This window comes from Megachile rotundata, chromosome 6, assembly GCF_050947335.1.
Source record: "Megachile rotundata isolate GNS110a chromosome 6, iyMegRotu1, whole genome shotgun sequence".
Taxonomy (NCBI): domain Eukaryota; kingdom Metazoa; phylum Arthropoda; class Insecta; order Hymenoptera; family Megachilidae; genus Megachile; species Megachile rotundata.
This window is the reverse complement of record NC_134988.1, coordinates 5,623,322-5,635,384: the sequence shown is the minus strand read 5'-3', so window position 1 is coordinate 5,635,384 and position 12,063 is coordinate 5,623,322.

Below are 12,063 nucleotides of genomic sequence, written 5' to 3'. Positions count from 1 at the left end.
GTAAACGAGGATGCTGTTTTGCGCATCGGCGCAAAGTTTTAAAGGATGCAGTGCGTGTCCCGCGGTAAGAATTCCGCGGTGATTCCTTAGCAGAGATTCAGTCTAGCACATGTTTGCCGGAATTTCGAGCGGAATGAAATGCGTCCCGACTATCGGTCAAACTTTCAACTATTCCTCAGATGTTGGGCCTGGCTAAAAGAAAGTCCGCCTAAGAGATGAAAGGAACGAGCCAAGGACAAAGAAAGAAGAGCTTCCTTCTACCGACTTCGTCCTTGGAATTCAGCCAATTCGTATAAGAGCTCTTCTGCTTTCCCGTTAGCGAACTATTTATCCGAGCGTTACTCGAGTCCCGTGCTGTGCTCCGCTGTTCCTATCTTGTCCTTAGAATCGATGACATCTGAGGATCCTTTATCCTCGATCCTTTAACGGCTTCATTTGCAAAAAACTCTTAACTGAAGATAATAATAGTGGTTTTTTACTTAATTCAGCTTCATTCGATGTTTAAACTGTTTTTGGAGAGCAAAAGCAGAATTTCGATCTTCAGGAAATTTTTTATACCTTTTTTAGTTTGTAACATTTTGAAATGTGTAGAAAATAGGACTTTTTTCTAGAAAAATATTGCTCCTTCGATAAATAGTTTATTTGCTAATATAACCTTATGTAGTTTTATTGAATTTATTGGGAAACTGCATACAGCATAATTTTTTTTATGTCATATCGAATATTCTCTTTTGTGAAGTTCAGTGTACTTGTAAAATACGATACATTTGAAAGAGGTCTACTTTTAAAGGAAGAGTATTTTTCCTAGTATTTTTCGTAGTACTCTAATTTTTTATGTGAGATTCTTTATATTTTTTATTTGAGCGTCTTCAGTGATCAATATGTTTAACTATGATAAATACAGTATTAATTTATTTTGATAGCACTTCTGATGAAAATATAGTAATAGTAATAAGAATGTAGCAATTGCAAGAGTAACATAATATTGACGATAGTAATGTATATACATGGAAATTCTAGTGTAGAAATCACTCGAATAACATAGCGTTCACAATAGCAATGTGGTTATATGGTGACATATGAGTAGTGGTATAGTAATCGCAAAAATAACATAACATTGGCGATAGTAGTATATGTATACAGTAATGCTAACAGTAATATACTAATCAGTAAAATGAGCATTCATGATAGCAATATAGCAACGGTAGTATGAGCACACTAAAAATAATATAAGGAGTGACATACCATCCTAGTATAGTATAGTACAGGAGTGGCCAACCTGCGGCTCGCGAGCCACATGCGGCTCTTTGAAGGATTATTTGTGGCTCTCGATAAATGTACCCAAGTTCCCTTTTCATTTTTGTGCTATTATATTTTAAAAAATTATTATCGTTCCATATGTGTTTCAAAATGTCGTTGAAATTACTAACGACAAATATGAAAGACTAAGTGCAACGTTGTAACAAATTTCATTTCCGTCCAAGTTAAGAATAATATGATTCATCGAAAACTGCGCCATCGAAAATTGCGGCTCGCGAAACATTTCAAACTTTGAAAAATGGCTTGGACTATCAAGGAACTTGGCCACCCCTGGTATAGTATATGATAGTAATATAATAATGATAAGAATATTTAAATAGCGTTAACAGTATCTAATACAGAAACAGTAATATGAGCAAACTAAAAATAATATAGTAATGTAACATCCCAGTATCATACAGTGACAGTGACAGTGACAGCAATGTATTAATGATAAGAATTATTAAATAGCGTTAATATTACCTAATATAGAAACAGTAATATGAGCAAACTAAAAATAATATAGTAAGTAATGTAACATGTCAGTATTATACAGTGACAGTGATAGTAATATAATAACGATAATAATAATGAAATAGCGTTTACAGTGACCTAAAAACGCTAATATCAACGTAAATAACAGTAAATTCTCGTAAAGCATAAAATTCGATACTCCAGCAACCTACTTGCGTCAGCCATACGATTACGCGTAAATTCGTCGACTCCGTTTCTATCGATACATCATTTTTGACAAGAAATACCGTGTACAGGCAAAGAGAAGGGGTGGGAAGCAGTAAGAGTTTGCGAGAGGCGAATGAATCCTCCCTTTTACACGTTAGCATCCCCCGTATGGAACACCAGTGAAAAGTGGTTCTAACAGCTGCGTCACTTATCGTGGATACAACGTCTATTACAATGGCGGGTGATTAATTCTTGTTCTCTATCGTGATCCATTTAGGAAAATCCATCTTGCACAATGTTTCTCAAACAGGTTTTTTCACGCACGTGACGAACAATGGAGAATACTGTGAAAAACAACCGGTCGTTTTTACTTGGTTTCTTTGTCTTTCGCCCTCTTGTGTTATTTTAATAATTTTATCGTTTCACTATTTTACTGTTTGCTACAATGTTGACAAGCTATTCTACTATTTTAATATCTTGCTACTTTACTATATCTCTACTTTATTAATTTATGTTTTGCAGTTTTGCTATTCTACTATTTTACAATATTGTTACTTCGCTACTTTGCTGTTCTGGTACATTGCTGCTTTGCTACATTGTTGTTTTGATACTTTGCGAAATTTAGCATTTTGCTACTTTGGTACTTTTCTAATTGCCACTTTGCTAATTTGATACTTTGATACTTTACACAATTTGGTACATTGCTGCTTTGCTACATTGTTGTTTTGGTACTTTGCGAAATTTAGCACTTTGCTACTTTAGTACTTTTCTAATTGCCACTTTGCTAATTTGATACTTTGATACTTTACACAATTTGGCACTTTGCTACTTTGCTACTTTGCTATGTTGTTACTTTGCTACTTTGCGAATTTGCTAGTTTGCCACTTTCCTAATTTGGTACTTTGGTACTTTTCTAATTGCCACTTTACTAATTTGATACCTTGATACTTTGCACAATTTGGCACTTTGCTACTTTGCTACGTTGTTACTTTGCTACTTTGCGAATTTGCTAGTTTTCCACTTTCCTAATTTGGTACTTCAGTACTTTATTACTTTGGTAAATTTGCTACGTTGCTACTTTATTTTGTTAATTTGCTAATTTGCCACTTTACTAACTTTGCACTTTGCTAATTTGGTACTTTGATACTTCGCACAATTTAGTCGAAGTGGAAATGTGAAGTGAAAGACAGGAATATTACGTGATGGAAGGCGGCATACATTTTGAACATGTAATTAAATAAAGTGTATTTTTCTTACATCCTAGTCGCGTGCTTACATTCACTAGTCTCTTTGGAATCAAATAATGGTTACACTACCAAAGTCAAAAGCTAAGTACTTCACATTTCCTCTTCTGTAAATCGAGTAATATGTTAATAAAAATATCATGTAATATGTGTTTTGAATTCGTCTCGATGTCCTCTAAAGCTATGAATAAAAAAAATATATATTCCTATTTAAAATTTCACTTTACCAAGAGAACAAACTGTTTTCAAAATTTGCTTTACTAATATCTTTTGTACACTTCATACTCTGCAAATATTGTTCTGAACTTTTTTTCGTAAAATGGCTGCAAGTAGGAGAAAAATCGTGAGTTGCATTACAGGTAACACTCTGTATATAATGTGGTATGGTGATTACGATAACAGAGTTGGAACCTTCATCCATGCCAATGCTAATTTGTACCATCACCGAAGAAGACATTCAAATGTTCTACTTTGCGCCGACAAAATAGCGTCCAAGGAGGACAGGTTCACCCTATAAATATTCCAAGCAAAAGAGAGGAAACTAGCGTCACAGAATTTTGCAAGAGGAAAATGTGTTCGGGCCACGTGTTACCTTTAAAAATTACAGCTTCCGCGACGAAACTGTCAGAAGCACCCTCGCTCGTACCCCAACGACGCTGAATAATACGCGGAGAACAAGCGCCCTGGGACACATATAATCGGGCGGTGGGAGGGAGGGGTTGAAACGTTGAAGAAAGAGAACGCGAAAAACATATCTGAATCGTTGGGGATGATGCACGTGCTCGTTCGTTTACTTCGCACCCTCTTCACACCGGCAGCCTCGTCTCGACAGTGCACGACAATCGATGTCCTGCCTGTTCGGTATTTAATACCTTCTCGTCTGTCATCGATGGATTTGATAACGCGTCGTGGCGCCTTACGTGGAGGGGAAATACAAAAAATATATATATACATATATACGAAGGAAGAAGAACGACAAGAAAAGGGTTCGCGAACGTAAGGGTGCCTTTTGATTTATGTAGTCGCGTCTGCGAAACGACAGTGAATATCAATCACCGTGCATGGAAGAATCGAATGGGGTGGGTCATCGTAGCAAGCACGCGGGGAAACTTGAATCGACACCTTCGAGAAAACACCCTCTTGATAACTTCATTTTTATGCCATCTTTTTTCGGCGATGGAGTATTTTATTATTTCTTGGTTCTTGGTATGATGTTGATTCGATCGTAGTCATGGGGCAAGATGGATCATTGTTTGAAGATTTCTTTACTGATTTCAAGACTTGGTATGCTTATCAATTTCCTAATTCTTACATTTGGAAATTTAAAAATTTTTGTATTTATGGATTTACAGAGGACACGATTATCGAATTCTCGGATTTTTAGATTTGTCAATTCTCAAATTTTCGAATTGTAAAATTTCTAAGATACTTGATTTTTTTATTCTAAAATTTTCTAATTATAAATTTTCTGGGTGTTAAGATTCTAAATCTTCAAGTTCTCAAATATCAAATTTCTTAATTTCGCAATTTCAGTCCTCAAACTCATAAAGTTCCAAGTTCTCAAGTTTACTGATCTTCAAATTTTCTAATTCTATAAACTTCTCCATCTCAATCTAAGTCCTTAACTCTTCAAATTCCTATATCTCAAAATTCTCAAATTTCCATATTCTCGAATCCTAAAATCCCCAAATTGACAATTTTATAGTTTCAGTCTTCAATGTCACAAAATTCCAAATTATTGCATTCCTAAATCTCCACGTTATCAAATTACAAAATTACTAAATTACTACATTACTAAATTATCAAATTATCAAGTTCCTGTGCTTGCCGATTTTCAAGTTCCCGAATACTCAAATTTTCAAAATTCAAATTTTTCAAGTTTCTAAATTTCCAAATCTCTAACTCCTCAATCCCAAAATTCTCAAATCCCAAAATTCTGAAATTCCTAAATCCTCAAAACCCAAAAATTCTGAAAACCCGAAATCCTCAAATCCCAAAATCCTCAAATTCCAAAATCCTGAATTCCAAAGTTCCTAAACTCTTAAATCCCTAAGTGCTTAAATTCCCAAATCCCTGAATCCCTAAATTTCTAAATCCCTAAATCCCTAAATTCCTAAATCCCTAAATCCCTAAATGCCTAAATCCCTAAATCCCTAAATCCCTAAATCCCTAAATGCCTAAATTACTAAATTCCTAAATCCCTAAATGCCTAAATGCCTAAATTCCTAAATTCCTAAATTCCTAAATTCCTAAATTCCTAAATTCCTAAATCCCTAAATTCCTAAATCCCTAAACTCTTAAATCCCTAAGTGCTTAAATTCCCAAATCCCTGAATCCCTAAATCCCTAAATCCCTAAATGCCTAAATCCCCAAATTTGCAAAAACTTAGTATTCTCCATCTTCAAATTCCTATCCACAAGTAAAAATTTCACATGTAACACAGAAACTACACACAACCTTCTCTTTTTAACTCAAAGCAATATTAAATTAATGATTCCTGAATCGTGAACATATTTTGATATCGAATTTGGGCTATTTGTTCCAATTTTGCTGGTTACGATCATACATCAAGGTAAATGCAATGTTTAACGTTGTTAATTTTATTTTGTAATTGGCTTGTGTCGATAATTAATGGTTACTATGCTGTTGTTCCAATTTCCTAAATGGTACATTTAACGTTGTAAAATTAATTAACATGGAATTATAACGTGCGTCTCATTTATTTAAAAGTAATTGTTCAATTTTAGTTTAATGAACTAATTTTCGATTGCTGCGTTTTGCTTTGTCCAAAAGCATTACTAATAATTGCTCAGCGTACATTAATGAATATTCAGCTATGGTTCGTTAACAATAAATATAGATACTTTCTGAACGAGTTACATTGACATGCAATTTAATTCAAATTGTTGGACTTCTTTTTATTTTAAGATTAATTGATCTCATCCATTCTTTATAATATTAACTTAACAAGGTCTGATGTTTATATTTAATTAAATAATATTAAATGTAATTATTTTGTTGATCATTAGAGGTAGGTTTAACTTTTGTATTAAATAAAATAATGTCAAGTTTACTATTTGTTACAGTAATACAAAACTTAACGTTTATGTAAGATAAACAATAAAATAGTTTTGTTTTACGAGAATAAAGATTCATTATTTATTCTACATTATTATAGCAGGACTTAATATTCATATTAGATATAATAACATAAAAATTCATTATTTATTAAAAAATTATTAAAGCAAGAGTAACATTTATTATATCGTAAGAAATAGTAAGAAAGTTCGCTACAATTTACTACACCATTACTAGAGCAAGGTTTAAGATTTACATTAAATAAAATAATATAAAAATTAACTATTAATTAGTCTATCAGAATATGATTTAACAAACGATACAAAATTCACAAACATGACTAAAATTATCTACCTTATAAGATCCTACCTTATAACTTCCTTATAAGTTATCCTTATATTGCAGACATGTACACAAAACTATATTATTTCATTATACGTCGAAATAATAAAGACTTACTTCATTTTCTCGACCTCATTCATTATTTGCATTGTCCCCGTGCATTTTCGTAGCGCCCAAACTACCCCTGAAGGGTTTGCATCTTTTTTTTGGCAATACGAACAGTCGGTGACGCACGTGCGTGATTGGCAGAAATTCATTTCGCGCGATTTACATACCACGGAAATTGCGTGTCTGCCGTACGTATATCCTGAGACCCTTTGTTTAGATGGCAGCGTTTGTCATCGTGGTTTCCCGTAAAGTGAGCCGTCGTCGGGGCGTAGACATAAGGCTATGGGGTTGGGCCGACTCCATGGTTAGAATATTGGGCACAGATGCAAACTTTCCAGATTACTCACGGTCTCATTATCTTCTTAGTGATTAACTTCTTCTCAACGTCTTCCAAGTCATCTTTCAGCCCTTCAAAGTAATATTACTGTGTGTTATAGAATTTATAGCGTTTCATTCTTCCTTATTGCACTTATTAACTGTGTGTGCGCATGCATCGGTCACATATGTTACACATGCCTTTCTTGCTTAGTCATGTGTGTTAACATGCTTTTCCTCGTTGATTATGTATTTAAACATATTCTTTTTATTTATAATTATTGTACATATATGTGCATATTTATTCCTTGACCATATGTGTATTGTATACACATATACCGTTCTTTACCAATCATACATGTTATGCATGCTTTTCTTCGGCCATTATATGTATATTTAGATATGTTCTTTTTTATTAGTAATTATAAATGTACATATGTCGTTGATCGTGTAATACATATGCCCTTCTTTATTGATAACATATGTCATATATGGGCTTTTTTAATAATATCTGTCATATGCATTTCTTCAATTGTATATGTGCATATTTATTCGTTGAATATGTGTGTATATACGCATACCCTTCTTTAGTGATCATACATGTCATACATACACAATTATATCTACACACGCTTATTTTTATGAATTAATATATGCATATACATATAAGTGTATGAAGGTTCAAGTACATACACATGTATGATCATATATGATGGTTTCATGATGTATACATGCTTTTTTCATCGATCACATATGACCTAAATGCTTTCATCTACAAATTATACATCAAGGCATACCATATTAAACCAAACAATAAGAGTGAGTTTCTAGTGCAAAGGGTTAATATCGCATCGGGTTAATAATCGACAAAACGAGGCCGTAACGAAAAACAAGACATAGCAACGACGACTGAAAACAAAAAAGAGATCCGAATCGGCACGCGTCTGAACTATCAGCGTTAGCCTGTAATCGCGCAAATTTGGAAAAGGGCTGCAACGATGGTCGAGGGCAGGGGTCAGAGGTACGAGTTGGACAAGCCGGTAGGGAAAATGCGACTCGCGCGGGGCTCGTTTTGAACTGACCAGGACAGCGCCAGCAGCGGCTTTTAGTGTGAAATGAATGCTTGTAATTACGACGCTGGTAGAGGGACGGTGGATGCAGAGGAACGCCAACCAGCACAGGGCTTTCCATAGGGGGTGATGGTGGGCTGGTGAACCGGTGAAACTGCTCGGTTAGGTGGGGATAGTATTTCGGTTGCAAAACGGGTTAGAGTCAGGGATGGGAAGAACGGTTTCGGTAGACCCTGCCTCGCAATGATAGACTATACCGATCTGTCGGTCACTTCATTCGTGTTGGTACTGCCACTGCCCACCCCACCATAATGTCCACTAATTGTAATAGCCACCCTTTGTGTGCCGTTGCTAGTGTCCTATCGAGGGCAAAAGAACCGATGAACCCGAATGAAGGGGTAAGTTCGCGGACGCAGCACGATTCGGCGGCGATACAGGTGAAAATTCGCTACTTGCTTAACCTATCAAGGTTCAACTGACTTTATGGTCTCCGACGTTAGTCTTTCTCTCAAAATTGTTTATTAAAAGTTTAACGGGTTTCGGTAGACCTTGCCTCGCAATGATAGACTATACCGATCTGTCGGTCATTTCATTCGTGTTGGTACTGTCACTGCCCATCCCACCATAATGTCCACTAATTGTAATAGCCACCCTTTGTGTGCCGTTGCTAGTGTCCTATCGGGGGCAAAAGAACCGATGAACCCGAATGAAGGGGTAAGTTCGCGGACACAGCTCGATTTAGCGGCGATACAGGTGAAAATTCGCTACCTGTTTAACAAGGTTAAACTTTATAGTCGTCGTCAGTCATCTTTCAAAATTCTTTATTAGAAGTTTGATAGGAATGTGGAGGTTTTATTCGATATCAAGAAGCGAGAGCGTTGAAGCGCGTTGACTATGCGAGGACAAATTACAGGTGGCACGGTACGTTTGATCACTTTATCAAATTCTCTGAATTCAAAGGGTGCTCGCATTCGGTTGTTCCGTTAATTTAGCAACTAGGATCTTTTTTCGACATACTGCGTGAGCTGTGACCTGACAAAGATGCATTGGAGTTCCAAATTTTTATTTTCAATTTTTTAAATTGCAGTGAGAATTTTCGGTCTTTGTGTCGGGCATTTGACAGTTTGGAAGTTTATGAAGCAGCGAAGTTTTGAAGTTTATGAAATTTAGATATTGGGATTGGAATTTTAGAAATTTTATTTTTGAAATATGAGGAATGAAGTTTATAGGAGTTTGTAGGTTCGGAGAGTTTTGAGGTTAGGTGAAAATTTTGAAGATTTGAAATGCTTGGACAAATGTCAAGGTTTCAAATGCCTAGAAAAATTTCAAGATTCGAAATGCTTGGAGTATGTCAAGGTTTGAAATACTTGACAAAATATGAAGGTTAGGAATGCTTAGCAAAATTTCAAGGTTAGGAATGTTTGGAAAAATGTGAAAGTTCGAAATGCTTGAAAAAATGTCAAGGTTTGAAATACTTAATAAAATGTGAAGGTTAAGAATGTTTGGAAAAATGTGAAGGTTAGAAATGCTTGGAAAAATATCAAAGCTTGAAATACTTGACACAATGTGAAAGTTAAGAATGCTTAGAAAAATTTCTAGGTTTAAAATACTTGACAAAATGTCGAGGTTAGGAATGCTTAGAAATATTTCACGGTAAGGAATGTTTGGAAAAATGTGAAGGTTTAACAAGTTTGGAAAAATTTTAAGGTTAAGTATGCTTGGAAAAATATGAAGGTTTGAAATGCTAGGAAAAATGTCAAGATTTGAAATACTTGACAAAATGTGAAGGTTAAGAATGTTTGGAAAAATGTGAAGGTTAGAAATGCTTGGAAAAATATCAAAGCTTGAAATACTTGACACAATGTGAAAGTTAAGAATGCTTAGAAAAATTTCAAGGTTTAAAATACTTGACAAAATGTCGAGGTTAGGAATGCTTAGAAATATTTCACGGTAAGGAATGTTTGGAAAAATGTGAAGGTTTAACAAGTTTGGAAAAATTTTAAGGTTAAGTATGCTTGGAAAAATATGAAGGTTTGAAATGCTAGGAAAAATGTCAAGATTTGAAATACTTGACAAAATGTGAAGGTTAAGAATGTTTGGAAAAATGTGAAGGTTAGAAATGCTTGGAAAAATATCAAAGCTTGAAATACTTGACACAATGTGAAAGTTAAGAATGCTTAGAAAAATTTCTAGGTTTAAAATACTTGACAAAATGTCGAGGTTAGGAATGCTTAGAAATATTTCACGGTAAGGAATGTTTGGAAAAATGTGAAGGTTTAACAAGTTTGGAAAAATTTTAAGGTTAAGTATGCTTGGAAAAATATGAAGGTTTGAAATGCTAGGAAAAATGTCAAGATTTGAAATACTTGACAAAATGTGAAGGTTAAGAATGTTTGGAAAAATGTGAAGGTTAGAAATGCTTGGAAAAATATCAAAGCTTGAAATACTTGACACAATGTGAAAGTTAAGAATGCTTAGAAAAATTTCAAGGTTTAAAATACTTGACAAAATGTCGAGGTTAGGAATGCTTAGAAATATTTCAAGGTAAGGAATGTTTGGAAAAATGTGAAGGTTTAACAAGTTTGGAAAAATTTTAAGGTTAAGTATGCTTGGAAAAATATGAAGGTTTGAAATGCTAGGAAAAATGTCAAGATTTGAAATACTTGACAAAATGTCGAGGTCAGGAATGCTTAGAAAAATTTCAAGGTTAGAAATATTAGGAAGAATTTTAAGGTTAAGAATGCTTCGCAAATTTTGAAGGTTTGAAGTGCTTGGAAAAATGTCAAGGTTAAGAATGCATAGAAAAATTTCAAAGTTAGGAATGCTTGGAAAAATATGAAGGTTTGAAATATTTGGAAAATTTTTAATGTTAAGAATGCTTCGAAAACTATTGAAGTATGAAATGCTTGAAAAAATTTCAAAGATTAGAAGAGAATGTAAACATATTGTCAAAGAATATAAATACATAAATAAAGTAAATATGCAAATAATAACAACGTCAACTCCTCATTTTCCTATAAAATTTCTTCCCTACGAACTCTCTCATATTCCATCTGGCCGATAATTGCAAAATGTGTCCATTTTCAGTGTAACCCCAGATTACCGATCTCGGAGCGTAAATCCGCCATCTGCGTATTTATCCTCGAAAATATAATATTCGTGGGCGACGAGTTTCCAAGCTGCGCCTTCTTCGTTTCTTCGGCTCCGAGATAAAATGGAAAGACGAAACTTTATTTGTAGCCATCCGTCGGCTAAATCGAGAAATCCCTGCGTTGAATTTCACGTCTCATCGACAATTTGATCCGATCGAACGAACGATTAATCTTCCGCGAGAGGGGGTTACGATTTCTATTATATAGCAGCCTCTGCTTCCGGTGAATCCATTGATAACGTTGTCAGACCCGCAGCACTGATCGTTCGTTCCATCGCGGTGTCGTTAGTCTTCCATTAAGAGCACAATCGCGATGATGCTTTATCGAAAGAGGAATCTGAGATTCGTTGTAACAAACGTAGCAATATTTAACTTTCGGGAAAAACGAGGTTCTGATAATACTTGCGAGAGAAGGCGATCTTTGTTTCAAACGTGAAACGAGGTTTTAGGTAGAAGTGGTTCGTGTGAACTATTACTTTCATTTTGGAACATCAATGCTTACTTCTACAGTTTTCTAATATAAGTACTGAATTTTGAGATTTTCAAATTTTATTCGCAAAATTTACTTTTTATTACAAATGCAAGTTTTTGAATTTTTGAATTTTTGAATTTCTACATTTCCACAATTTCGTGATTTTCAATTTTTCATATTACTACTTTTTTTAATTTCTCCGTTTTCACATTTTTAATTCAGTTTTTCATTTTTTTAATTTTTCAGATTTTTAGGTTCACAAATTTTTTGGGTTCCAAATTTCTACACTTTTAATTATTAAAT